The sequence below is a fragment of the Neophocaena asiaeorientalis genome, unplaced genomic scaffold, assembly GCF_003031525.2.
Source record: "Neophocaena asiaeorientalis asiaeorientalis breed wild unplaced genomic scaffold, Neophocaena_asiaeorientalis_V1.1 scaffold487, whole genome shotgun sequence".
NCBI lineage: Eukaryota > Metazoa > Chordata > Mammalia > Artiodactyla > Phocoenidae > Neophocaena > Neophocaena asiaeorientalis.
Genome location: NW_020173398.1, coordinates 1,306,974 through 1,333,731, shown reverse-complemented (window position 1 = coordinate 1,333,731; position 26,758 = coordinate 1,306,974). Strand labels below are relative to the sequence as shown.

General features: G+C 39.5%; 1 protein-coding gene and 1 pseudogene across 2 annotated transcripts in view; one reads left to right on the top strand and one right to left on the bottom strand.

The window, feature by feature from the left end:
* DENND5B (DENN domain containing 5B) overlaps window positions 1-26,758 on the bottom strand; it is a 207,139-nt gene that overhangs the window by 133,279 nt on the left and 47,102 nt on the right. The gene's annotated exons all lie outside the window — the stretch shown is intronic.
* On the top strand, window positions 18,175-20,798 carry LOC112401049 (RNA-binding protein 25 pseudogene; annotated as a pseudogene).

Below are 26,758 nucleotides of genomic sequence, written 5' to 3'. Positions count from 1 at the left end.
TTTTTTTTTTTTTTTTTTTTTGCGGTACGCATGCCTCTCACCACTGTGGCTTCTCCCGCTGCAGAGCACAGGCTCCGGACGTGCAGGCTCAGCGGCCATGGCTCACAGGCCCAGCCGCTCTGTGGCATGTGGGATCCTCCCGGACCAGGGCATGAACCCGTGTCCCCTGCATCGGCAGGTGGACTCCCAACCACTGCGCCACCAGGAAAGCCCCCTTTAAGTCTCTTTTAATCTTAGGGTTTCTACTCCACATCTTTTTTTTCCCCCTTGGGGTTTCTTTGTTGATAGAGTTTCCCACAGTTTGAATTTTGTCGACTGCATTCCCATTCTACGGTTTAACCTGGTCCTGTCTTCTAACTGGTAATCTAGAGCTGCACTGTTCAATAAAGTAGCCACTAACATGTGGCTATTTAAATTTTAATTAATTAAAAATAAATAAAATTAAAAATTCAGTTCCTTAGTTGCATAAGACACATTTCTAGTAGCTATCACATTGGACAGACCAAGACTCACCCAAGTCAAGGCCAGGGATTGACTCTCTCCTCTCTTGAAAAAAGCTGAGGAAAACAGAATGGAAGTAAATAGAAATAAACATTCCTCTCACACACAAAGTGTTTTCTGTAATAAAGAGGGTTCAATATTCTCATAATGTGGGGAATAAATCTTAGTTTTCTGCTTCTGGAGCATAAATATAGAATGACTAAGCTATATGTGACCTTGGGTAAACTACTGATTCTGTGTTTTCCAGAAAGAAAAATGGCAATGATGAGTAAAGTTATATCATAAAAAATGTAGGGCTTCCCTGGTGGCGCAGTGGTTGGGAGTCCGCCTGCCGATGCAGGGGCCACGGGTTCATGCCCTGGTCCAGGAGGATCCCACATGCCACAGAGCGGCTGGGCCTGTGAGCCATGGCCACTGAGCCTGCGCGTCTGGAGCCTGTGCTCTGCAGTGGGAGAGGCCACAGTGGTGAGAGGCCCGCGTACCGCAAAAAAAAAAAAAAAAGTAAATATTAAAAACGTTATTTTCAAAATCCTCCTCCAAACGCTAGGAAAAGTGAGCACAATAGCAAGCATGCCTAAGAGCGTTCTTTTTTTTCTTGGTAATATTTATTTATTTATGGCCTAGTTGGGTCTTAGTTGCAGCAGATGGGCTCTTTCATTGCGGTGCACGGGCTTCTCTCTAGCTGTGGCATGCATGTTTTCTCTTCTTTAGTTGCAGCACGCAGGCTCCAGGGCACGTGGGCTCTGTAGTTGTGACGCATGGGTTCCAGAGCGTGTGGGCTCTGTAGTTTGCAGCACACAGGCTCTAGGTGAGGTGCATGAGCTCAGTAGTTGTGGCATGCGGGCTTAGTTGCCCCACAGCATGTGGGATCTTAGTTCCCCGACCAGGGATCAAACCCGCACCCCCTGCACTGGACAATGGATTCTTATCCACTAGACCACCATGGAAGTCCCCCTAAGAGCATTCTTTTTTTTTTTTTTTTGTGGTACGCGGGCCTCTCACTGTTGTGGCCTCTCCCGTTGCGGAGCACAGGCTCCGGACGTGCAGGCTCAGTGGCCATGGCTCATGGACCCAGCCGCTCCGCGGCAGGTGGGATCCTCCCAGACCAGGGCACGAACCCGTGTCCCCTGCATCAGCAGGTGGACCCTCAACCACTGTGCCACCAGGGAAGCCCCCTAAGAGCATTCTTGACTTACAAAGTTAGCTCTCCATTTGCTTGTGTCAATTTTTCATTAAAAAAACAAAACAACAACAACAAAAACAACCCAAACACCAAAACTCTTCAGGAACATGAATCTCTTATTAGGTACTGATTTGTAGTTGTAAGAAATGCCCTAGAGTTACAAATGTAAGACAACATAAGCAGTATTTCCAACAAATACTGTGAAAGACAGAAAGAAAAAAAATTTGTGCGTGTGTGTGTGTGTGTGTGTGTTGTGTGTGTTTGTGTGTGAATAGAAAGTAATCCTGAATAAAAGATGATCCACACATCAATATCACCAAAGTCCATAGTTTACAATAGGGTTCACTCTTGGTGATGTACATTCTAGGGGTTTTGAGACGTGTAATGACATGCATCCACTGTTGTAGTATGGTACAGAATAGTTCACTGCACTAAAAATCCTCTGTGTTTTGTCTGTTCATTCCTCTCTCCTCCCTAATCCCTGACAACCACTGATCTTTTTACTGTCTCTATAGCTTAGCCCTTTCCAGAAAGTCACATAGTTGAAATCTTTTCAGGTTGGCTTCTTTCACTTAATAATAAGCATTCAAGGTTCCTCCACATCTTTGCAAGGCTTGGTAGCTCATTTCAATTTAGCTCTGAATAATATTCCATTGTATGAACATACCACAGTTTATTTATCCATTTACCTACTTAAGGACATCTTAGTTGCTTCCAAACTTTAGCAATTAAGAATAAAACTGCTGGGGCTTCCCTGGTGGCGCAGTGGTTGAGAGTCCGCCTGCTGATGCAGGGGACACGGGTTCATGCCCCGGTCCGGAGGGATCCCACATGCCGCGGAGAGGCTGGGCCCGTGAGCCATGGCCGCTGAGCCTGCGCGTCCGGAGCCTGTGCTCCGCAATGGGAGAGGCCACAACTGTGAGAGGCCCGCATACCACAAAAACAAAAACAAAACAAAACAAACAAACAAAAAAAGGAATAAAACTGCTGGACTTCCCTGGTGGCTCAGTGGTTGAGAATCCACCTGCCAATTCAGGGGACATGGGTTTGAGCCCTGGTCTGGGAGGATCCCACATGCTGCAGAGCAACTAAGCCCGTGTGGCCAACTATTGAGCCTGTGCTCTAGAGCCCATGAGCCACAACCACTGAGCCCTTGTGCCGCAACTACTAAAGCCCACGCGCCTTTGCTGTGCAACAAGAGAAGCCACCACAATGAGAAGCCCACACACCCCAACCAAGAGTAGACCCCGCTCGCCGCAACTAGACAAAGCCCACGTGGGGCAACAAAGACCCAACACAGACAAAAATTAATTAATTAAAAAAGAAGATAAAGTTAATCTTTCTTTAAAAAAAGAATAAAACTGTTAGTAAAAGAATGAAATTAGAACACTCCCTAACACCATACACAAAAATAAACTCAAAATGGATTAAAGACCTAAATGTAAGGCCAGACACTATAAAACTCTTAGAGGAAAACACAGGCAGAACACTCTATGACATAAATCACAGCAAGATCCTTTTTGACCCACCTCCTAGAGAAATGGAAATAAAACCAAAAATAAACAAATGGGACCTAATGAAACTTAAAAGCTTTTGCATAGCAAAGGAAACCATAAACAAGACAAAAAGACAACCCTTAGAATGGGAGAAAATATTTGCAAATGAAGCAACTGACAAAGGATTAATCTCCAAAATACACAAGCAGCTCATGAAGCTCACTATCAAAAAAACAAACAACCCAATCCAAAAATGGGCAGAAGACCTAAGTAGACATTTCTCCCAAGAAGATAAAAAGACTGCCAACAAACACATGAAAGGATGCTCAACATCACTAATCGTTAGAGAAATGCAAATCAAACTACAGTGAGGCAACACCTCACACCAGTCAGAATGGCCATCATCAAAAAATCTACAAACAATAAATGCTGGAGAGGGAGAATGGCCATCATCAAAAGATCTACAAACAATAAATGCTGGAGAAAAGGGAACCCTCTTGCACTGTTGGTGGGAATGTAAATTGATACAGCCACTATGGAGAACAGTATGGAGGTTCCTTAAAAAACTAAAAATAGAACTACCATACTACCCAGCAATCCCACTACTGGGTATATACCCTGAAAAAAACCATAATTCAAAACGAGTCATGTACCACAATGTTCATTGCAGCTCTATTTACAATAGCCAGGACATGGAAGCAACCTAAGTGTTCATCGACAGATGAATGGATAAAGAAGACGTGGCACATATATACAATGGAATATTACTCAGCCATAGAAAGAAACAAAATTGAGTTATTTGTAGTGAGGTGGATGGACCTAGAGTCTGTCATACAGAGTGAAGTCAGTCAGAAAGAGAAAAACAAATATTGTATGCCAACACATATATATGGAAGCTGAAGAAAAAAAAAGGTTCTGAAGAACCTAGGGGCAGGACAGTAATAAAGACACAGACATAGAGAATGGAGTTGAGGACATGAGGAAGGGGAAGGGGAAGTTGGGACGAAGTGAGAGAGTGGCAATGACATATGTACACTACCAAATGTAAAATAGATAGCTAGTGGGAAGCAGCCGCATAGCACAGAGAGATCAGCTCAGGGCTTTGTGTCCACCTAGAGGGGTAGGATAGGGAGGGTGGGAGGAAGGTGCAAGAGGGAGGGGATATGGAGATATATGTATACATATAGCTGATTCACTTTGCTATACACCAAACTAACTCACCATTGTAAAGCAACTATACACCAATAAAGACATTAAAAAAGAAAAAAAAGAATAAAACTGCTAGAAACATCCATGTGTAAGGATTTTTGTGCGGATATAAGCCTTCAACTCCTTTGGATAAATAACAGGGAGTGTGACTAATGAATCATATGGTAAGGTATGTTTAGTTTTGTAAGAAACTGTCACAATGACTTCTAAAGTAGCTATACCATTTTGCATTCCCACTGGCAATGAAGGAGAATTGTCAAGTGTTTACTTTTAACATTTATTAATTTATTTAGATATATTTATGTTGTCATGCTTGTCAACAGTGGCTCTGTTATCATTACAGTTACTTTTTGAGTTATTTGACACATGGCTACATTGACTATAAAGGGTTATGTATAACTTCGTTACATATGTAACTAGACAAAATTATACACTGCCTATAGAAAACAATACTCTCTCTACTTTAATAAATAAACCAATGAGCTCTAACAATGAACCTCACATATTATTTTGAACTCTGAGAGTAACTAGGAATATGGACATCTCAGGAATGACTTTTACATAAGTAGCAGTAAAAATGATCTAATCTGTAGATTAGATAATGAGCTTTCTTAGAAGTGTCAAGAATCAGAAATTCTTACACTCACAATAGGAAGAGTTCTTAGAGATAAAACAGGGAATCACTTCCAAAGCCCTGACTGGTAATTTCTCCAGCTCAAGTAGTACAACCATTCACCCAGTGGCTGAAGGTGTATAGCTGGAATTATCCTTGACTCCTCTTTCCCTCTTATTCCCCACATCTAATCCATTGCTTCATCCTACTGATTTAACCTTCTATTTTTCTTAAATCTATCCAACTCTCTCCATCCCCACTGCCACTTCTCTAGTCCAATCCAATGTCGCCTCTCACCCGAATTATTACAAACGTCATCACTGTCCTGCTGCCAGGCTTACCACCCATCTCCCCCACTCCATAACGCAGCCCAAGAAATCTTTCTAAATATAGATCCGAGGTTACTCCCCTTCAGAACCCTTCAATAGTGCTTCATTATCCTAACTTTAAATCTCAAATTGCCTAACACTGCTTCAAAATTTTTCATAATCTGACTGCTTATATCTTAACCCTTTCTGCAAGATTTTCCATATCCTTTGTATTCTATACTCCAGCCGTGAGGAAATTACTAGCTGCTCACCATATGTACCTCGCTCCCTCAAATTAGCCAACTTTCATACATGCTGTATGTCTGCCACAAATACTTCTTCCAGTATTGCCCCCACTCCCCATCCCACCTGTAAATTCTTGGCCGCCCTTCAGATCTAAGCTTATAGTCATTTCTTCTGGAAAAGACTGCAGCTCTATGAGGGTAAGAGCTGTTCTCTACTGAATCTCCAGAGCCTACACAGTGCCTAGTATAACATGAATTCAAGGACCATTCACTAAGTAAATGAATAATTATGAACACAGGCTAGTGGAAAGAACATGGGTTGTTACTGACATTATGTAAAGATTTTTATCTTGTTTGTATAAATTTTAGAATAATAGTTTTGTAGTAGTATGAAGGTCATTTAGTAAGAATTTAAGACTTGCAATTATAATTATACCGAAATTATAAATTAAAATTATCGTTACTATCATTGTAAAAGTATTCGTTTCTTTCACAATATTATGTAGAAATAGCTGAGAAATAACTAGGTAAGCTGCATTATGGATTTCGTGCTCCTGCATGACCATTCCAGATACTTATAATTTTGTAGATATACTTGTATAGTGGATAAATTTAATTGTCATAAATGTTTGTTAAATTGTACTTCTGTGAGAGAATATAATAAGTCAAATTCTTTTAGGATGAATTCTTTCCTTCAACTTTTTTATTGTAGTAAGATACACATAACATAAAATTTACCATCTTAACCATTCTTAAGTATACAATTCCGTGGTATTAAATACATTTATAATATGCAACCATCACCACTCATCTCTATAATTCTTCTCATCTAGGTAAATTGAAACTCTATGCCCATTAAACAATAACTCCTCATTCCCTCCGCCTCCTCAGGCCCTGGCAACCACCATTCTACTATCTCTATGATTTTGATTACTCTAAGCACCTCATATGAATAGAATCATAGAGTGTCTTCTCATGCCTGGCTTATTTCACTTAGTATAATGTTCTCAAAGTGTATTCATGATGCAGCATACTGAAGAATTTCCTTCCTTTTGAAAGCTGAGTTATATTCCACTGTATAGTATAAGCCAAATTTTGCTTACTCGTTTATCCACTGGTGGACACCTGGCTTGCTTCCTTGTTATAGCCATTGTGAATAATGCTGTTATGAAACTGATACATATATCTCTTTGAGACTCTGGCTTTCAATTCTTCTGGGTATATACCCACAGAGGTGGAATTACTGGATTATATGATGATTCTATTTTTAATTTTTTGAGGAACTACCATACTGTTTTCCATAGCAAGTGTACCATTCTACATTCTAACCAACAGTGCACAAGGGTCCAATTTCTCTACATGCTCACCAACATTTGCTGTTTTCTGGTTTTTTGATAGCAGCCATCCTCATGGGTGAGGGTTACTTTTAGGGTAAGTTTTAAAGGCTTTTGCATGAATGAATGAATAAAAATCCAACAAACTCAAACTTCATTCAATTACATATAAATAATCAGTAGTTTGTCATTTAGAAAAACTATGTTACATGGACATACTTTTTTTCAGTAAGATTAAACTTATTTTTTCACTAGGAACACAGTATTTATTACTGGTAGTTAATAGACTGTTCACAATTCTATATCACCAACCAACAAATATATCCAGTTCTTTCTATGAGCTTAACCAAACTTATCAGGAATACAGAAAAATTATTAGTAATGGTTCCTCCCTCAGTGCTTATAGAAGAAATTCCTGGGAAGGCAATAATTCAAGCTGGTGAAGAGAGACAATTATATCACAAAAGAGAGGCTATACAGTATATTTTTACAGAATTTAAATATATGGTCTTTTTCTTGGTCACACCGTGTGGCTTGTGGGATCTTACTTCCCCAGCCAGGGATCGAACCCATGCCCCCTGCAATGGAAGTGCGGAGTCCTAACCAATGGACCACCAGGGAATTCCCTAAATATATGTATTAAAGCCACTCTCTCAGAAAAATAATTCTTATGCTTACGATTATTTTTCACGGATATATATAGGTGTGAAAACTAGGTGTACAGGTTATACTTACTTCCTTTGTTCCTGAACTTGCTCCTTTCGATGACAGTGACTAAAATATATCATTTATTTATATTCATTTCCTCCAATGATGTACAACATATTTTCTGTGTTAGCATATCTCACTGCATCCTACTCAACCTAAAGGAGGTTAAGTCCAAACCATGGAAAAGCTTTGGCCTGTTATTTATTTTTTCCACTTCTTCATTAATTTGATCTTTCATGATGGGTGATTTTAATCACTTTTCAGTTCTTTGGTTGCAGAAAAATACATTATTTGTATGTTCCTTCAAGACCCTTGATAAAATGACTACCATTACCCACCTGCCTACTCAAGAGCTGGCTACTGACTTGTATGTTATTTAAGTTCTTTCATTTGTCTCTTGTACTGCCCAGCTTTAAGGTTATTTCTTTTCTTTTTTTTTTTTTTTTAAGTATTTATTTATTTATTTGGCTAAGCCGGGTCTCAGTTGTGGCATGTGGGATCTAGTTACCCAACCAGGGGTCAAACCAGGCCCCCTGCATTGGGATCGCAGAGTCCTAGCCACTGGACCACCAGGGAAGTTCCTCTTTTCCTTTTTGTAATTAAAAAATATTTCAAACGTAGAGAAAAGTAGAACAGAAATAATGAACACCTGTGTGGGTATATTCCACCTGAATTCAACAAATGTTAACACGTTGTGGTATCTGCTTCACAATTTTTTAAAACAGAAATAAAATGTTAGAGATGGAATAAAAGTCCCCTTTGTGCCCCTCCCTGGCCCCTTTAGGCCTGGAGCTTAGAACACCAGCCTGTCCTCACTTGGCCCATCCTCTTTCAGGATGCAGCTTAAATTATAAACTACCCTACTACAGCCCACAGTGATTCCTGTTTTCCCTAAACCCAACCCACTTTATTTCCAATATAGGCAGATCTTTATTTTTTCTGTGAGTTCCCTCCAGCCTGAACTTACAATGGCCTGTGAGTAGGTAACACCCTGACTACGCTGCTCTGTGTCTTAATTTAGTACTCCTGTTGCTTCCTTGGTCTTGAGACATAAGGTAAATTATCTCAGTGGAGGTGAAGGGCCGTGAAATGTACAGTATAGTGCTGAGTGAGAAGTACACAGTTGGTAAAAGGAAGGATCTCTCTCTAACCACACAAGCTGCAGTTTAATAGTCTATTTCATTAACGGTTATATTCAGGGGTTGGTCTATAAGAGAATTCATTTCCCTTAGGAACAGTGTTATAAGGTGGTTAAGTCTCCCTATCTCCCCAGCCCTAAACTAGCAGGGGTAAAACACCTCACGACCCAGGCCAGGAAAGGTCAGAGCGCAGAGAAGATCAGGAGCTCTCAAACCCACAGCGGATGAAGGACTAGGGGGGGTGAAGCATAGAGGCCGGGAGTCAGATGAGACACTGTGTCTTTTGTCTCATACTCTCCGTATTTGCCGTTTCTCCCCCCTTTCCCATCCAATACTTCTGCTCCTCAGCTAATTACTCCCCCTCTTCCCCTCAACTCGGCCCTGAATGCTAGGGTGAGAAGCCTGGGTTCCCAAGAGAGGATCTGTGGGCAGGCTCTGCACAAAAGGAAGAAGAAGGGAGCCTGGTGCTCCAAAGCCCGGGAAGTCAGAGACCTCTTGGGTTCGGGGTTCTTTCCTTACATAGCTCACACCTTGCTTTCTCATCTAGTCTGCAAGTCCATCAACCAGAGACTGCTCTATAAACACATAAAATCTGATTCAAATATTTTAGAAAATAACTGCAAAAATGAGTAATTCATACCATACTAGACCTGAATAATCTTTAAAAGATTATACAGTCCACCTACGCCCCTGTCCCACCTGGAGCAAGCAAATCTTTCAAGCGACTTTTAATCAGCTTTTAGTACTGTATACTACCTTACCTTTTCAACCTAATTTAAAATCACCTGAATTCCATACTCACCGCATCCTACTCAACTAGCATGGATGGTTTGCAAGTTTTTTCTTTTTTTTATCCATTTTGCTTCATGCTGTGCTAATTTAACCTCATCTTGGTAAACAAGAAAATGGTCCGCATTTGACAGACTCTACTTGCAGCAACTGCAGCTGGCCTGTGTGCAAACCAATTTTGTTCATTCTTCATCCTGGCAGGGAGCTCTGCCCTAGAATTGTTTTGGGACTAATCAGCATTAAACCTGTGTCAGAAAGGTTGCTCAAAGCAGCCCTAGAGCAAGGCCGCAGTAACAAGGCTGAGCAGGAAAGGGATTAGGACAAATGCAGCAGCTGTGTAAAAATCTGTGAAGAGTTCTGCTTTTAACAGAAAAACCGGGGCTCAGCTTCTCTCCTGTGCCTTGGCACTTCTGTGGAAATGACTTGGAAAGAGGTTATGGAGAGACAAGAGATGCACCAAATCCACTCTATTTCTTCCTTTCTGGGATGATAGGTGCTTGGTGATGAGCCAGAAAATCTTACTTCAGATGGCAGCATACAGGAAAGAAATAGTAAATGCATCCTCTGCTAGTCTCTGTAGCTGAAAACACTGCATGGCTGTTCTCTGGGTATGTAGTGAGTTAGATGGCATGGTTTTCTACAGGATGAACTGAGATACAAGAAACAGGAGACACGCCTAACAAGATCCAAGGTAGATATAAACCAACTCTAACTTGGCCTAAAAACTTTAAGAATAAATTCCTCAACATCGGGCTTCCCTGGTGGCGCAGTGGTTGAGAGTCCGCCTGCCGATGTAGGGGACACGGGTTCGTGCCCTGGTCTGGGAAGATCCCACATGCTGCGGAGCGGCTGGACCCGTGAGCCATGGCCGCTGAGCCTGCGTGTCCAGAGCCTGTGCTCTGCAACGGGAGAGGCCACAACAGTGAGAGGCCTGCGTACCGCAAAAAAAAAAAAATTCCTCAACATCAAATGATCAAATATTGGAGTATTATTTTTTCTACTAACCTGCTGGATTCAGTCAACACCTTTCAGTGTATCACATTCATTTTGTACCAGAATATGAATGAGAATCTAGTGTACTCAGTCAATCTTTCAATCCCTTAAGCTAGATAAACACTGCTTAATAACTTCACAAATACCCACCAAAGAAGGCCACTATGCTTTCCATCTACCACCAGATCTGTGAGGCTGGTACAGAAGCCAAAAAAGAACAGACCATTTTTGTGTGATCACAGGAATTTTTGTATATATGGTTGCTTTTTGTGTGTCTGCTCACATAATTCTCATTAAATAACTAGGAAATCAGTAACTGCAACAGATGTGCATGTAAAGATTGAGGGTTTTTTTATAACAGCTTTACTGAGATATGTTCATAACCCTAATATTCACCCTTTTAAAGTATACAACTGAGTGGTTTGGGGTATATTCATAGAGTTGTACAACCATCACCATTATCTAATTTTAGAACATTCATCACTTCAAAAAAACTCTGTACCCATTAGTAGACAGAGTTTTTGATACAACAGCCATCCCTGTTAGCTATGAATGTTTGTTACCTATGAGGGAATTTCTTGGCCTTTGTCAATTGGAACATGGCAAAAAAAAACCCTCCAGAGTGTTTAGACAACACTTAAAAAGTTTCAAAAAGTGTTTTTCAAATAAACTTTTTCTCTAGTCCAGTCTTACCCATGCACCAGTTTTGGAACATATCTTGCAGAAATAATTTATTTGCAGAAGAGTGAATAAACATTACCTAACAATGGTTTAAAAATGCACTGTGACCTCACTGCAAAAGCCAGTTTCCTGCAGATACTCTGTGTTGACACTCTTATTAATAAAATTAATTAATTAATAAAAATACGGTCTTACAGAGCTTTTCAACCTTGTTTCCCAAATATATGAAAACCATTTTGCATTTCTGCAGTTTCCACACCTATTATGAGTTAAAATGAAACACTTTCTAATCAAACAGCTAGCATAAGTTAGGCAAGTAACCGAACTGAAATAAATTTAGTCAGCAATGAAAAAAATAAAAATATAATGTGAGCCATACATATAATTTAAAATTTTCTAGTAGCTACGTTCTTAAAATAGGAAAAATAGGAAAAATTAATTGTAATGATATATTTTACCTAACCCAATGTATTCAAAATATTGCTTTAACTTGTAATCAATATACAAAAACGTTTTACTGAGATACCAAGGCTTTGAAATCTGGTGAGTATTTTACACCTACAGCACATCTCATTTTGCAACCGTCAAGTTTCAAGTGCTCAAAAGCCATGTGTGGCTAAGTGGCTCCCACACTCAGCAGCACAGCCTTAGATTACTGAAGTTAGTTTCTCTTTCAATTCATCATAAAGGAGTGCCGTAGTTTAGGTACTCATCATCTCTGGCCCAGAATATACCAGTGGACTCCTAACTGGCCTCCTTGTCAATCTGGCCTCCATATTGCTGCCAAAATGATCTTCTTAATATGCTATTATGCTAGTCTGATCATTACAATCCTCTGCATAAAATCCTTCAGTGGCCCTTTAATGCTGAATAAAAATCCAAATTCCTTCTGCCTTTACAAATATTTTCACTCAGTTTAATACATTCTCCCCTGAATCCCTGCTAATTTAGCAAGCATCTGCTCCTAGTTCAGTGACACAACCTCACGGAAACGTTCCCCATTTCCTGCCAGGGAACATTAGGTGCACTCCTCTAAACCCCCTTTTTCAGCATCTATCACATTGTGCAGTGGAGTCAAATTTTACAAGGGTTTGGCTCTAATGTGATCATGTAAGGCTAAAATCAGAGTCAAATTACCTCTGGAAATTTCTTAGGATACCATGGCCTTATTGGGAATTGAAATTTGCTGTACTCTGCAGTCCTAAATGCACCTTCCTCTAGGAGTAAGGCAGATCTCCATTTCACAGATGAGGGAAATATCAAATAAGTTATGACTGGTATTAAACTTTAATTAGTAAGGTTGCTAACATTATTCTTGATGTATCCCATAATCATCAGCACTACTTTTCCAACATTTCATTAAAAAAAAAAAAAAATCACTGGGCTTCTACTAAGCTAAGGAGGTTATTTTCTCTTCAATCTTCTTGCTTCTATTCTATCCCATTCTAATCATTAAGATAGATATTGGAATGATCGATTCTTCTGGGCAGAGTACTTCTTTGTATTTCTTTTTCCTCACAGATGTCTCCTCCTTCCCCCATCCCTCCACCCTCTTTTAGGTCAAGTGAGGTGGTAGCTAAGTCTTGAGACTATTGTAGGTGTGTGAGGGAGAGTATAGCAAAATTTTAAAAACATCTTTAAATCTCTAATGACTTACTACATCTGTTCAGTCCTTACCTGACCCCAGTAAAACAATGACAAAAGTATCTAAATATCTTTCCATTTTTAGGAGAAGAGGGAGCAGGGCCTGCAAGTAGCCTGCAACTTCAAGTTTACTGCAGATAGCCTTGGCCCTCAGGACAACCTGTGGGTCAGTCATTCTGAGGCATAGAAAAGGACAGGAAGAGGCTAATGAATGCCCACAATCTCTGCTCCCCGGAAAAGAGCTGTTCTCAGATCTAGAATGGGTCTGTGAAACTCCCAAGCCTTGGGATAGAGGGGACCAAGGTGGGAGATTCCCTGAGACTGCTTACCATCTTCAGAAGAGAGAAGGGAAGATAAAATTGAACTAACCTTGCAGTTTTGGAGGACTTACGAGGCTGGCAGGAGGTAAGAAGGAGATTGCTTAGGCCATGCTGCTGCTGACCAGACGCTGGCACTTCAGTGGGAAGGCAGTGGTCCCAGCATATCTCTTAAACCATTCCACCAAAGAAGTGTTCTTTTTTTTTTTTGCGGTACGTGGGCCTCTCACTGCTGTGGCCTCTCCCGTTGCGGAGCGCAGGCTCAGCAGCCATGGCTCACGGGCCCAGCTGCTCCGCAGCATGTGGGATCCTCCCGGACCAGGGCACGAACCCGTGTCCCCTGCATCGGCAGGCGGACCCCCAACCACTGCGCCACCAGGGAAGCCCAGAAGTGTTCTTTTTGAGTTAATGTTTGGACATCTTATTAGTCTTTTTTGCCATAATTTTATTGTTCTTCATTTCCCTGACATAAACCCTTCCTTTAAAAAGTATATGAGGAGATGTAAACACTGTGAATGTACTAAATGTCACTAAATTGTACACTTTTAAATGGTCAATGGTTAACTTTATGTTATGGGAATTTTACCTCAATTTTTGAAAATGAAAATCAAGTATATGATAAGAAAAATACTGCAGGATTACCAAGGCCGTCCTACTTTCCTTCACTGTGTGTATATGACACACTTGGCCCTATAATGTTGCCCAGGATTAGATCTTGAATCCTAAGACTGCTGTGATGGGCTCAGAGAGAAGAGATTATAATGTCAGAATACTTAGTGCCCAGGATGTGATTAAGCTCATTTTGTTCATCAGCAAAGTGGCATCAGAACGTTCTTTCTAGCATATTAAAGAACATGAATCCTAATTAACATCTTTAATAGCTCAGTAAGCCTCCTTGTTATATACCACTGAGCCTTTTTTCATCATCTCCAATTTTGAATCATATCTTAGAAACGTTGGTAGCAGAATATATGCAGTAAGGGATAAACAAATGCATGAAATAAAAAAAAAGAATTGGAAAGATACATAGAAATAAATATAGGAATAACTTACAAATTATATTTTTAATGAAATCACCTTTTATAAGGAAATTCTAAACATCTACTCCACTGTAATAAAATATCACAAAAAATGGCCACCAAAAATTCTTCCCTGCCCTGTATGTGTGCATGCTGCCTCTTCTATTTTCCTCCCCTTGAATCTGGGCTGGTTCTGTGACTTGCTTTAACCAGCAGAATGTGACAGAAGTGTCGCTGTGCCAGTTCCAGGCCTAGCACTTAAGAGTCCTGACAGCTCCTGTTTTTTCTCTCTTAGAATCAAACCACCACATAAAGAGACATGGGCTAAACTACTAAATAATAATGAGAGATGACATGGAGAAGCAGGAGAGGCCCACCTGGCCACTAGCCATTTCAGCCACCTAAGTCAAGTGAGAGAAGCCATCCTGGACATCTAGCCAAATTAGCGACCCAAGTAGGCACTGGGTGAAACAGAAGACCTGCCTAGCTGACCCAGAGAATTGTGAGAAACAGTAAATAACTGCTGATTTAAGCCACTATGGAATACAGCATACACTGTTACACAGCAATAGATAACCGAAAAATCCACATACCCCCTAACCAATTTTCTTCTACAACCCTAGATTTATAATTGGAATTGAATTTCTGCCGATAATAAACTGACCTATTACTTAGATGCCCAAAGAATCTTGAAACCTCTAGCTTGAATATTTTACTAATTTTCAAAACCAAAAGTCCTTATATCTGACAAAGGATTCATCACCAGAATATTTAAAGAATTCCTATAATCAATAATTTTTTTAAAAAAGACAACCCATTTTTTAAAAATGGACAAAAGATCTGAACAAGAGAATAAATTTAATATATACAAAAAGCCAATAAGCCAATGAAAAGGTACTCAACATCATTAGTTGTCAGGTAAAATACAAATTAAAACCACAATGAGACACCACCTCAAACCTACTAGAATGATCAAAATTTAAAAGACTTACCATACCAATACCAAGTATTGGTGAGGATCTTGACCACTTGGAACTCATACATTGTTGGTGGGACTATAAAATGGCAAAGCTACTTTAAAAACCTGTTGGTGAGTTTTATACCTAACCCATACACCTACAATTCTACTCCTAAGAAGCATATATCCAAAAAATTATTTGCACAAGACTGTCAGCTTTACTCATAATAGCAAAAAAACTGGAAACAACTCAAATGTCCACCAACAAGCAGAAGGATATACAAATTGTAGTATATTCATTCAATGGAACACAACTCAGTAGTAAAAAGCAATAAACTGCTGATGTACACAACAACATGGATGAATCTCAGTGACACTTTGTTAAGCAAAAGAAGCCCAACAAAAGATTCCAGATGATGTTTAAGAACTAACCTATGGTTCTGTCAGCGGGAACCACCATCTTCCAGTAATTCGTAAAAATTGACCAACACAAAGGGAAATGAGAGGTACCTGCTACATGTTCTCTAGGCGTTTTAGAAAACATGGAGTTGTTCCTTTGGCCACATACATGTGAATCTGTAAGAAAAGTGATACTCTAGACATGGGGTACAGTTCAAAAAGGAATACCCCACAACTGTTAATATGGCAAAACTGGAATAAGTCCATCTAAAGAAAGCAGAGGAAGTACACAGCAAGTAAGTTTTTTGGAAGTTAGACAAAGAGGAAAATTATTTTTATAGCTATCTATCTAAGTTTGGAATAAATAAATGGAGTATCGTTAATTAAGCCCTGTTGACATAAGAATAAATTAACAATATAATTTAATAACCTTGACATTTGGACCAAAGTACTTTTGGCTTATAAACTTTCTGTAAAACAAGAAATAATTCCTCAAATGGGTGATTGGTGTTTTTAAGAACTCAAGAGATTTTCCAGCCTTTTAATAAATATTTATTGAATAGCTTATATGAATAAGATACTCTGCAAAGTGCTATGAAAGCAGCAAAGATTAAAAAAAAAAAATCCAGACTTCTGCAGTACTATTTCATAGTAATATCTCATAGAACTTATTCATTATAATATGAAGATTCATTATATATCATATGGAGGGGTGTAATGACTATTGCACCCATCAGATTCAACAAACGTTATGGTACTATCAGCAATCTGATGCTAGATTAATTGGCACACCATCTGTAACACTAATAAATGAAGCAGACAATTGGGGCTATTCAAAATCTATCAAGATTTCTGGATCCATCAAGATTTCTGGATTACAAGCATACCATTAAAAAAATTTTTATTGTAATAAGATACAGTATTTGCTCTCCACCAAACTTAAAAATTAAACGGGGAGATAAAATGTCATTTATTTCTCCTTAAGACCATGAGACCTATAATAGCTTATAAGACAATAACTGATAAAGAATATAAACGTTATGGAAGACTGAAACAAGAGATTACAGGGCTTAAATTAGGATGAATTTAGTTTGTACAGATAAACCAACTGCACACTTCATACAAAAATTTCTTTTTTTACACCCCTCAAATAAGTCATTAAACTTCTTTTCCAGTGACCTCATGAAATAATACATTCTATTTTTTTAAAGCCTTAATAATTAGAAAATAGTTCAACATACAATCTGCTTTCCTATAATTTATACTCTCTAGTCCCAGTTCAGTTCTCTAGAGCTACTGAGGCCCACATTCTCTTCTGTATGACTAGGCCTCAAATTTTCAAATTTGGTCGATATATTCACTAATCTCCTCTTCTAAGGAAGCACACCCTATTCATTTTATCATTCCTCAAGAAATAAAAAAGAAACATCACCATCTTATTCTCTATTCCCTGGATTCAGTAATTAAAAAAATTAAAAACCTGAGCACCTTTGGTCTTCCAGGCATTAATACTCTATATTGTATGTACTGGAGATATAGCAGTGAATAACAAACATAGTCTCAGTCTCACTGAATTAACTTTTTAGGGGATGTGCTCAAGTTAGTCAATATGTATCTTAAAATCTATCACCCTAGTTCAAGACAACATAAATACAGTGGAACTATTCCGAACATTACACACAACTAGTGCAACCTAGGAATCATACTGAACTGGTCATATTATTGAGCTATATTGAGCTTGCAGTCAATTTTTTTTTTTTAATTAATGTATTTATTTGGCCATGCCGGGTCTTTAGTTGCAGCACAAGGGATCTTTGTTGCGGTGTGCAGGATCTTTAGTTGCGGCATGCGGAATCTTAGTTGTGGCATGTGGGATCTAGTTCCTTGACCAGGGATTGAAACCAGGCCCCCTGCATTGGGAGCATGGAGTCTTAACCGCTGGACCACCAGGAAAGTTCCAGTCAATTCTTTTTTTTTTAAAGTGAATAAGTGATTACATGCCAAGAATATACTAGGAACTATGAATGTAACAACAAGAGAGTATACCTCTGCCCTCAAAGACTATGAAATCCCATAAGGAAGACAAACAAGTAGACGATTATAAGCAGTGAATTAAGTTATAAAAGAGGTCTATATAGAGTGCTAGGAGAAAGCAGTGGAAGAGTACTTAACTTGCAATATACAGAATCAGCTGTCCTAACCAAATTTCTCCTTAACCAATAGCTTGGATTGAACTAACACTGTTTCTCCTGTAAAACATAATGGCTGATGTCCACAGTAGGCCAAAAGTGCTCATAGCCAGTAGCACTTCCACATCTTGTACTTGAATTTGTTTGCCACAGCCATTCCCAACATGTTTATCCAGTTTCACATGATACTGAATTCATAATTTAATTATTAAGTAAATTATGAAATATGATTGTGAAAAGACTCATAATTTCTATGAAAATGAAGCTGAATACGTACATAGGCAAGCTGCTAAAAAAATAATAAGGCGGCCTGTGAGAGTAGGTGCTTTGGCACGAGTCTCCTGGCTAGTGGCGTGCAGAAATCTCGAGCTGGTGGAACCCCCTCATAACCTGGAGCCCGGAAGGCCGCAAAGACAGTACAATTTCCTCAGCGGCGGACCACTGTGATAAGAATGTCTTTCCCCCCTCATTTGAATCGCCCTCCCATGGGAATCCCAGCACTCCCACCAGGGATCCCACCCCCACAGTTTCCTGGCTTTCCACCACCTGTATCTCCAGGGACTCCAATGATTCCTGTACCAATGAGCATTATGGCTCCTGCTCCAACTGTCTTAGTGTCCATGGTTGGAAAACATTTGGGAGCACGGAAGGATCATCCAGGCTTGAAGGCTAAAGAAAATGATGAAAACTGTGGTCCCACTACTACAGTTTTCGTTGGCAACATCTCTGAAAAAGCCTCAGACATGCTTATAAGACAGCTCCTTGCTAAATGTGGCTTGGTTTTGAGCTGGAAGAGAGTACAAGGTGCATCTGGAAAACTTCAAGCCTTTGGATTCTGTGCATATAAGGAGCCTGAATCAACCCTCCATGCACTCAGGTTATTGCATGACCTGCAGATTGGAGAGAAGAAGCTACTTGTTAAAGTTGATACAAAGACAAAGGCACAACTGGATGAATGGAAAGCAAAGAAAAAAGCTTCTAATGGGAATGCTAGGCCAGAAACCGTCACTAATGATGACAAAGAAGCCTTAGATGAAGAAACAAAGAGAAGAGATCAGATGATCAAAGGGGCCATTGAAGTTTTAATACGGGAATACTCCAGCGAGCTCAATGCCCCCTCGCAAGAATCTGACTCTCACCCCAGGAAGAAGAATAAGGAAAAGAAGGAGGACATTTTTCGCAGATTTCCAGCGGCCCCACTGATCCCTTATCCACTCATCACTAAGCAGGATATAAATGCTATAGAAATGGAAGAAGACAAAAGAGACCTGATATTCTGAGAGATCAGCAAATTCAGAGACACAGAAGAAACTGGAAGAAGAGAAAGGAAAAAAGGAAAAAGAAAGGAAATTGCGAAAGAACAGAGAGAAAGAGAGAGGGAGCGTGAAAGGGAACGAGAAAGGTGAGAACGGGAACGAGAAAGGGAAAGAGAACGTGAACAAGAAAAGGAGAAGGAACGGGAGCGGGAACGAGAATGGGATAGGGATCGTGACCGGACAAAAGAGAGAGATCGAGATCGGGATCGAGAGAGAGATCGGGACCGTGATCGAGAAAGGAGTTCAGACCGGAATAAGCATCGCAGTCCATCAAGAGAAAAGAGCAGAGATCGTGAAAGGGAACAGGAGAGGTAAAGAGAGAGAGAGAGAGAGAGAGAGAGAGAGAGAGAAAACGGGAACAAGAAAGAGAACGAGAGCGAGAGAGCGAGAAAGGGAATGGGAGCACGAGAGAGAAAAAGACAAGCGGGACCGAGAAGAGGATGAAGAAGATGCATATGAACGAAGAAAACTTGAAAGAAAGCTCCGAGAGAAAGAGGCTGCTTATCAAGAGTGCCTTAAGAATTGGAAAATCAGAGAACGAAAGAAAACCCAGGAGTATTAGAAAGAGGCTGAAAGAGAAGAAGAAAGAAGAAGAGAAATGGCAAAAGAAGCTAAACGACTGAAAGAATTCTTAGAAGATTATGATGATGATAGAGATGATCCCAAATATTACACAGGAAGCGCTCTTCAGAAAAGGTTGCGTGATAGGGAAAAGGAAATGGAAGCAGATGAACAGGACAGGAAGAGAGACAAGGAAGAGCTAGAGGAAATCAGGCAGCGCCTTCTGGCCGAAGGGCACCCAGATCCAGATGCAGAGCTCCAGAGGATGGAACAAGAGGCTGAGAGGCACAGACAACCACAAATAAAGCAAGAACCAGAATCAGAGCAAGAGGAAGAAGAAAAGCAAGAAAAAGAAGAAAAACAAGAGGAACCCATGGAAGAGGAAGAGCCAGAGCAAAAGTCCTGTCTCAAACCAACTCTGAGGCCCATCAGTTCTGCCCCATCTGTTTCCTCTGCCAGTGGCAATGCAACTCCCAACACTCCTGGAGATGAGTCTCCTTGTGGTATTATTATTCCTCATGAAAATTCACCAGATCAACAACAACCTGAGGAGCATAGGCCAAAAATAAGACTGAGTCTTAAACTGGGTGCTTCCAGGAGTCCTGGTCAGCCTAATTCTGTGAAGAGAAAGAAACTACCTGTAGATAGTGTCTTTAACAAATTTGAGAATGAAGACAGTGATGATGTACCCCGAAAAAGGAAACTGGTTCCCTTGGATTATGGTGAAGACAATAAAAATGCTGCCAAAGGCACTGTGAACACTGAAAAAAAGTGCAAACACATTAAGAGTCTCATTGAAAAAATCCCTACAGCAATGGGCTTCCCTGGTGTGGGGAACCCTACAGCCAAACCTGAGCTCTTTGCTTATCCCCTGGATTGGTCTATTGTGGATTCTATATTGTGGATTCTATATTGATGGAACGACAAATTAGACCATGGATTAATAAAAAAAATCATAGAATACATAGGTGGAGAAGAAGCTACATTAGTTGATTTTGTTTGTTCTAAGGTTATGGCTCATAGTTCACCTCAGAGCATTTCAGATGATGTTGCCATGGTACTTGATGAAGAAGCAGAAGTTTTTATAGTCAAGATGTGGAGATTACTGATATATGAAACAGAAGCCAAGAAAATTGGTCTTGTGAAGTAAAATTCTTTTTACATTTAGAGTTCCATTTCAGATTTCTTCTTTCCCACCCTTCAAAGAACTTAAATTTTTTTTTTTTTTGTCTTCACAGACATTTGTGAGATCTGTAATTTTTTTTTAATGTAGAAAATGTGAATTTTTTTGTCCTCTAATTTGTTAATGCCATGTGCACTTCCTTGGTTGTAAAGACATCTGAATCCTACCATGGTTCTCTTTATACTCACCAGGTACAGATTACTGGTATGTTTTATAAGCCACAGCTACTGTATACAGCCTATCTGATATAATTTTTTCTGCTGATTTGTTCCTTGTAAATATTAAAATGACTCCCCCCAAATAATAATAATAATAATAAGCTGTCTAATTAGATACAGAAATACTAAAGAGTGGAATGGAAAATCACAAAAATCTAGAAGGATTTTGCACTCAGATTTCTTTGAAATGGCTTTAAATTCTCACTCTACTGTAAAGAAATGGAAACTAAAAATCATAGATGATTCATTATATGTGGGCTTTATAATAAGAGACATCACAGAAAATTATAGTCAGCAGATCCTTATTCAAAGGAAAAGCCTTGGTCCTAAAACAAACATTTATGAAATACACACAGTATGTTTTAAGAGAAAATGTTTAAAATATTCATGTAACTTTTCTTTATAGTTCATCAGTCTTTTTGATTAATTGGTACAAACGACAGTGGAAAAAACTTCAAGTGTAACAGTCCCAAAAAGAGAAACAAGGATGCCAAGAGGGATTTCAGGATGCTGCTGTGTAAGGGATGACTAAAGATTAAACTTTAGGTCTGAAAAGGTGAAAGCTGAAAGGGGCTATGACCCAAGCCAACAAAATCAGCAACAGCATGAACAAAGTAGACCTGGATTTGTTTACTGAGCCCAGAAATGCTGGATAAAGGCAGCCTCTAACAGGCAGTTTTTTATTGGTAAAAAAATCACCCCCACTAGAAAATAAGCTCCATGAAAAGCAAGGACCTTGCCTGTTTTTGATCACTGATCTACCCCTCTTACTAAGTGAAGACTGGAACGCCTGGAATGAAGTAAGCCCTCAATAATTCTTTATTTAAGGTTGGATGAATCAATCAAATGCACTAACCACAACACACTGACATTTACAAAAGAAGGAATATCCTTCAAATTTGAGCAATGTTAAGCTTAAGAGAAGCAGAGGACAGTGTGACTTGACTCATCAAAAAATAAACTTAAGAGACCCAAGCATCCCTAAAATTTTCCAGTGTCCTTTCTCACTCCCTTCTTCTGGAGACCCTACTCTATAGTTTTACTGATTCTTCACCATTTCTCAGGCCTTTGACCCTGTTCTGTTAGGCTGAAGTGCTCCCTTCCCTTTTCCTTTCTTTATCTATTAAAATTCTATGCCTCAAAAGAAGATCTACAAATGGCTGATAAGCACAAGACAAGATGCTCAGCATCATTAGTCATTTGGGAAATGCAAATCAAAACCACAATGCGATGCCACTTCACATTCACTAGGATTAGGCTAAAATTAAAAAAAAAAAACAAACCCTAGGGAATTCCCTTGAGGCCCAGTGGTTAGGACTCCACACTCTGCACTCTCACTTCTGAAGACCCCGGTCAGTCCCTAGTCAGGGAACTAAAATCCCACAAGCCGCGTGGGGCAGCCAAAAAAAACCAAAAAACAAAAGACAGGAACACGTGTTGGCTAGGATGTGGAGAAATTGGAATCCTCATATACTGCTGGTAGGAATGTAAAACGGTACCTTAGAAAATATTCTGACAGTTCCTCAACCCAGCAATTCCACTCCCAATTTCAATACCCAAAACTATTGAAAATATGTCCCCCCAAAACCCTGTACGTGAATATTCACAGCAGCATTATTCGTAATAGCCAAAAAGTAGAAACACTCAGATACCCATCGACTGATAACTGGAAAAATAAAATATAATACTTCCAGTACAATGGAATATTTGGCAATACAAAGGAATGAAGTACTAATATGTACCATAACATGGATGAACTTTGAAAATATTATGCTGAGATAAGTCAGACACATATTGTATGATTTCATTTATATGGATTGTGCAGAATAGGCAAATCTATAGAGACAGAAAGTAGATTTGTAGTTGCCAGGAGCTGAAAGGAAGGAAGAACAGGGAGTCAACGCAGTTATGGGGTTTCTTTTTAGGATAATGAAAATGTTCTAAAGTTGATTTGTGCTTACGGTTTCATAACCCTGTGAATATACTAAAAGACACTGAATTGTTTGCTTTAAATGGGATGTTTGGTATGTGTAGGGTATGTGAATTACATCTCAATTAAACTGTGTTAATAGCTCTATGAGTACTTTAAGGGCAAGTTCAAATATGATCCTCCCCCATTTCTTACCTTTCCTAGCAAAAATTAATAATTTCCTCTACACTGTCAAAACAGTTGTTATTATAGTTTGTTAGTTATATGTTACCTATATTAGAGCACAAGCTTCTGAACAGTAAATAACTTTTTCCTCTTCTTTGCATCCACTTTCCCAAGACCTAAGGCAGTGCATTACATAGAGCAGATACTCAATGTATCTTTAGTGTACTACAGAATTAATTACCCTCAAAGAGTAACACAGGCAAATAATGAGTGAAATTAAACATATTGAGTCAAATTTACCTGTTAAAAAGTCAAAAATGGTTAAGTGTTATTCTAGGATTCATCTCTTCAAGTGATAGCATGGATGGGGTGGGAAGTTCTGATGGCAGAAGAAAATGGACTAGATAGGTATACTCTGCACCTAAACCAGAAAATACTGTCAAATCCTACGATCTTCTTGTCTGAAGTTTACCATGCCCCACGGCTACATATTCTGGTGCTCCTGAGTTTTACCATCTTTCTTTCCCTTGAAATAGCCACTTGCTCAAATAATGCACGAGTTGCAGTGTTTTACAATAATTTACACAAGGTAGTATTCCTGGGAAAGATTTACAGTCTTTTTGAATCAGTCTCTCCACAGATTAGAGCACACTAAAGAGACACCACCAAATGCAATGTGTGGTATCCTGGATTGGGCAGAGGAACAGAAAGAGAAGAGCAGTGGAAAAATTAGTGAAATCCAAATAGAGTCTGTAGTTTAGTTAGCAGTATTATGCCATGGTTAATTTCTTAGTTTTGATAAATGTACCATGATTATGTGGAATGTTAACATCTGGAGAGGTGGATGAAAGGTATACAGGAACTCTGTAGTGTCTTAGAAACTCTTCTGCAAATCTAAAGTTATTTCAGGGACTTCCCTGGTGGCGCAGTGGTTAAGAATCCACCTGCCAATGCAAGGGACACGGGTTCAAGCCCTGGTCCAGGAAGAACCCACGTGCCGCGGAGCACCTAAGCCCATGTGCCACAACTACTGAGCCTGCGCTCTAGAGCCTGTGAGCCACAACAACTGAGCCCATGTGCCACAACTACTGAAGCCCAGGCACCTAGAACCTGTGTTCCACAACAAGAGAAGCCACCACAATGAGAAGCTGACGCACAGCAATGAAGACCCAACACAGCCAAAAATAAATAAATATATTAAATAAATAAAGTTATTTCAAAGTAAAGTGTTTTGCTTATTTTTTTTTTTACAGAAGACTCTCTACTGTGGAGTAACGTAAAATTAGATATACTCATCTAAAGTTCGTTCACGTTTATTCAACAAATGTTGTGCACCTGCTATGAACATAAGATCATGGGATGAATATGTGAACAAAAAACAAAGATTTCTGCCTTGTGGTGCTTGTATTTCAAGTAGGAGAAGCAGACAATAAATAATAACTTTAATAAATAAGTTATGTGGTGTGTGAGAAGGTAATAAATGCTATGGAAAAACACAACAGTAAAGCAGTGTTGGGAGATCGGAAGTGGGGGAGGGAAGGAAAGATGGATTTTTTAAAATAGTGGTGTGGAAAGGCCTCACTGAGAAGAGGACATCTGAGCAAGAGATGAGGGGGAGCAGGCCAAAGGATACCTGGAGGAAGAGCATTCCAGGCAACGGGGCAGCTAGAGCAAAGGTTCCAAGACTGGGGCGCGCCCAGCTTGTTCAGGAAGCGGCACCACAATCAGTGAGAAGGCAGCACAGAGTGAGGGGTGAGTGGGAGGGGAGAAGGTGAGGAAGGTTTCAGGAACCAGACCACAGGAGCGCTTTGGCTTTTCCTCTGAACAGAATGGGGACCACTGGAGACTGCACAGAGTACTGTGCCCCAACTTAATGTTTTAAAAGAATCACTCTGGCAGTTGTATTGAAAATACTCTTTACTCAACATCACCTATGTGGTATTCTTAGCCTGAACCTAACCATGAGAAAACAATAAGGTAATTCCAGAATATAGGACATTCTACAAAGCAACAGGCCTGAACTCTTTAAACAGTCAGTGTCATGAAAAACAAAAAAAAGGGTGAGGGGAACTATTTTAAATTAAAAGAGCCGTAACGACCAAGCAAAACGAACCTCTACTGAAATCCTTAAAAGGGGTGTATATTAGTTTTCTATGGCTGCTATAACAATATCACAAACTGTGTGACATAAAACAGAAATGTAATGCCTCACAGCTCTGAAGGCCAGATATCAGAAATCAGTATCACTGGCTGAAAGCAAGGTGTTGGCAGGGCTGTGCTTCTTCTGGAGGCTCTAGAGGAAAATCTGCTCCTGGCTTCTGGTGGCTGCTGGCATTCCTTGGTTTGTTGGCTGTATCACTGCAATATTTACCTCTGTCTTTACATCCCTTCCTCCTGTGTATGCGTGCGTGTGTGTGTGTGTGTGTGTGTGTGTGTGTGTGAAATCTCTCTCTGCCTCCCTCTTATAAGGACACATGTGAAAAGCATTTAGAGTCCACCAGGATAGGATAATCTCTCCATCTCAAAATCGTGAATTTAATCACATCTGCAAAAATACTTTTTCCAAGTAAGGTAATATTTAGGTTCCAGGAATTAGGATCTGATATTTTAGAGGGCTATTATTCAGCCTACTACAGAAGGGAAAGGTATAAAAGATGTTTCTTAGACATTAGATGATACTGAATTAACATTAATTTTCTTAGATGTGATATTAGGATTGCAGTTACAGGATAATATCCTTGTTCTTAGGGGTTATATATTGAAAGAATCAGAGATGAACTTTCATAAAACGTGTAACTTTCTTTCAAATTGTATAGCAAAAACAAATACACATATATAGAGAGAGAACACTCACTAGATAACTTACAAATGCAGCAAAATGTTAACAACAGGTGAATCTAGCAGGAAGGGTTTATGGGTTTTTATTATACTATTCTTTCAACTCTTCTATAGATTTGATATTTTTCAAAATAAGAATCTGCAGGAAAAAAAATTTTAAGTATACACTAGAGGGGGCAAAGGAAGAAGCAGAAGACTGTAGAAGCTGTAATCTAGGCAAAAGATGATAGTAACTCTAACCAGGGTGGTAGCAGTGGAGTTGGTGAGATGTGGCTGGAGTCTGGATATATTTTGAAGGTTGAGGCAGTAATTACTGATAGACTAAACAGAGTGTGAAGTGTGAGAGAAAGAGAGGAATCACGAATGACTCCAAGGCTTTGAGACTGACCTACCATCAACTGAGAAGGGGAAGAATACTTTTTATAGGAAATAACAGAATTCCAGTTTTGGACATACTACTTTTGAGATACTAATTCAAAATGGAGATGTTAAGAAGGCAGTTAGATAAAAGTCTGGATTTCAGGAGAAAACTCTAAGCTAGAGATATAAATTTAACATTTAATCAGTAGAGTGCTAATATAAGATTATACTGAAGTCATGATATTGGACTAGATCACCAAAGGAGACAGTTACAGCAACCTATAAAATCACAAAGCGGTACACATCAGGGCAGAAAAGAACCAAAGAAAATTGTATAACCTCAGTCATCCTAAGATTGGGTGGAGCTATCAGCATTTCTTCAAGGAAACTGAAGGAAGCCCAGACTACTTAAATGTCTTGAAAGATTTTCTGGTTCCCCCAAATTTTACAATATATACTGCT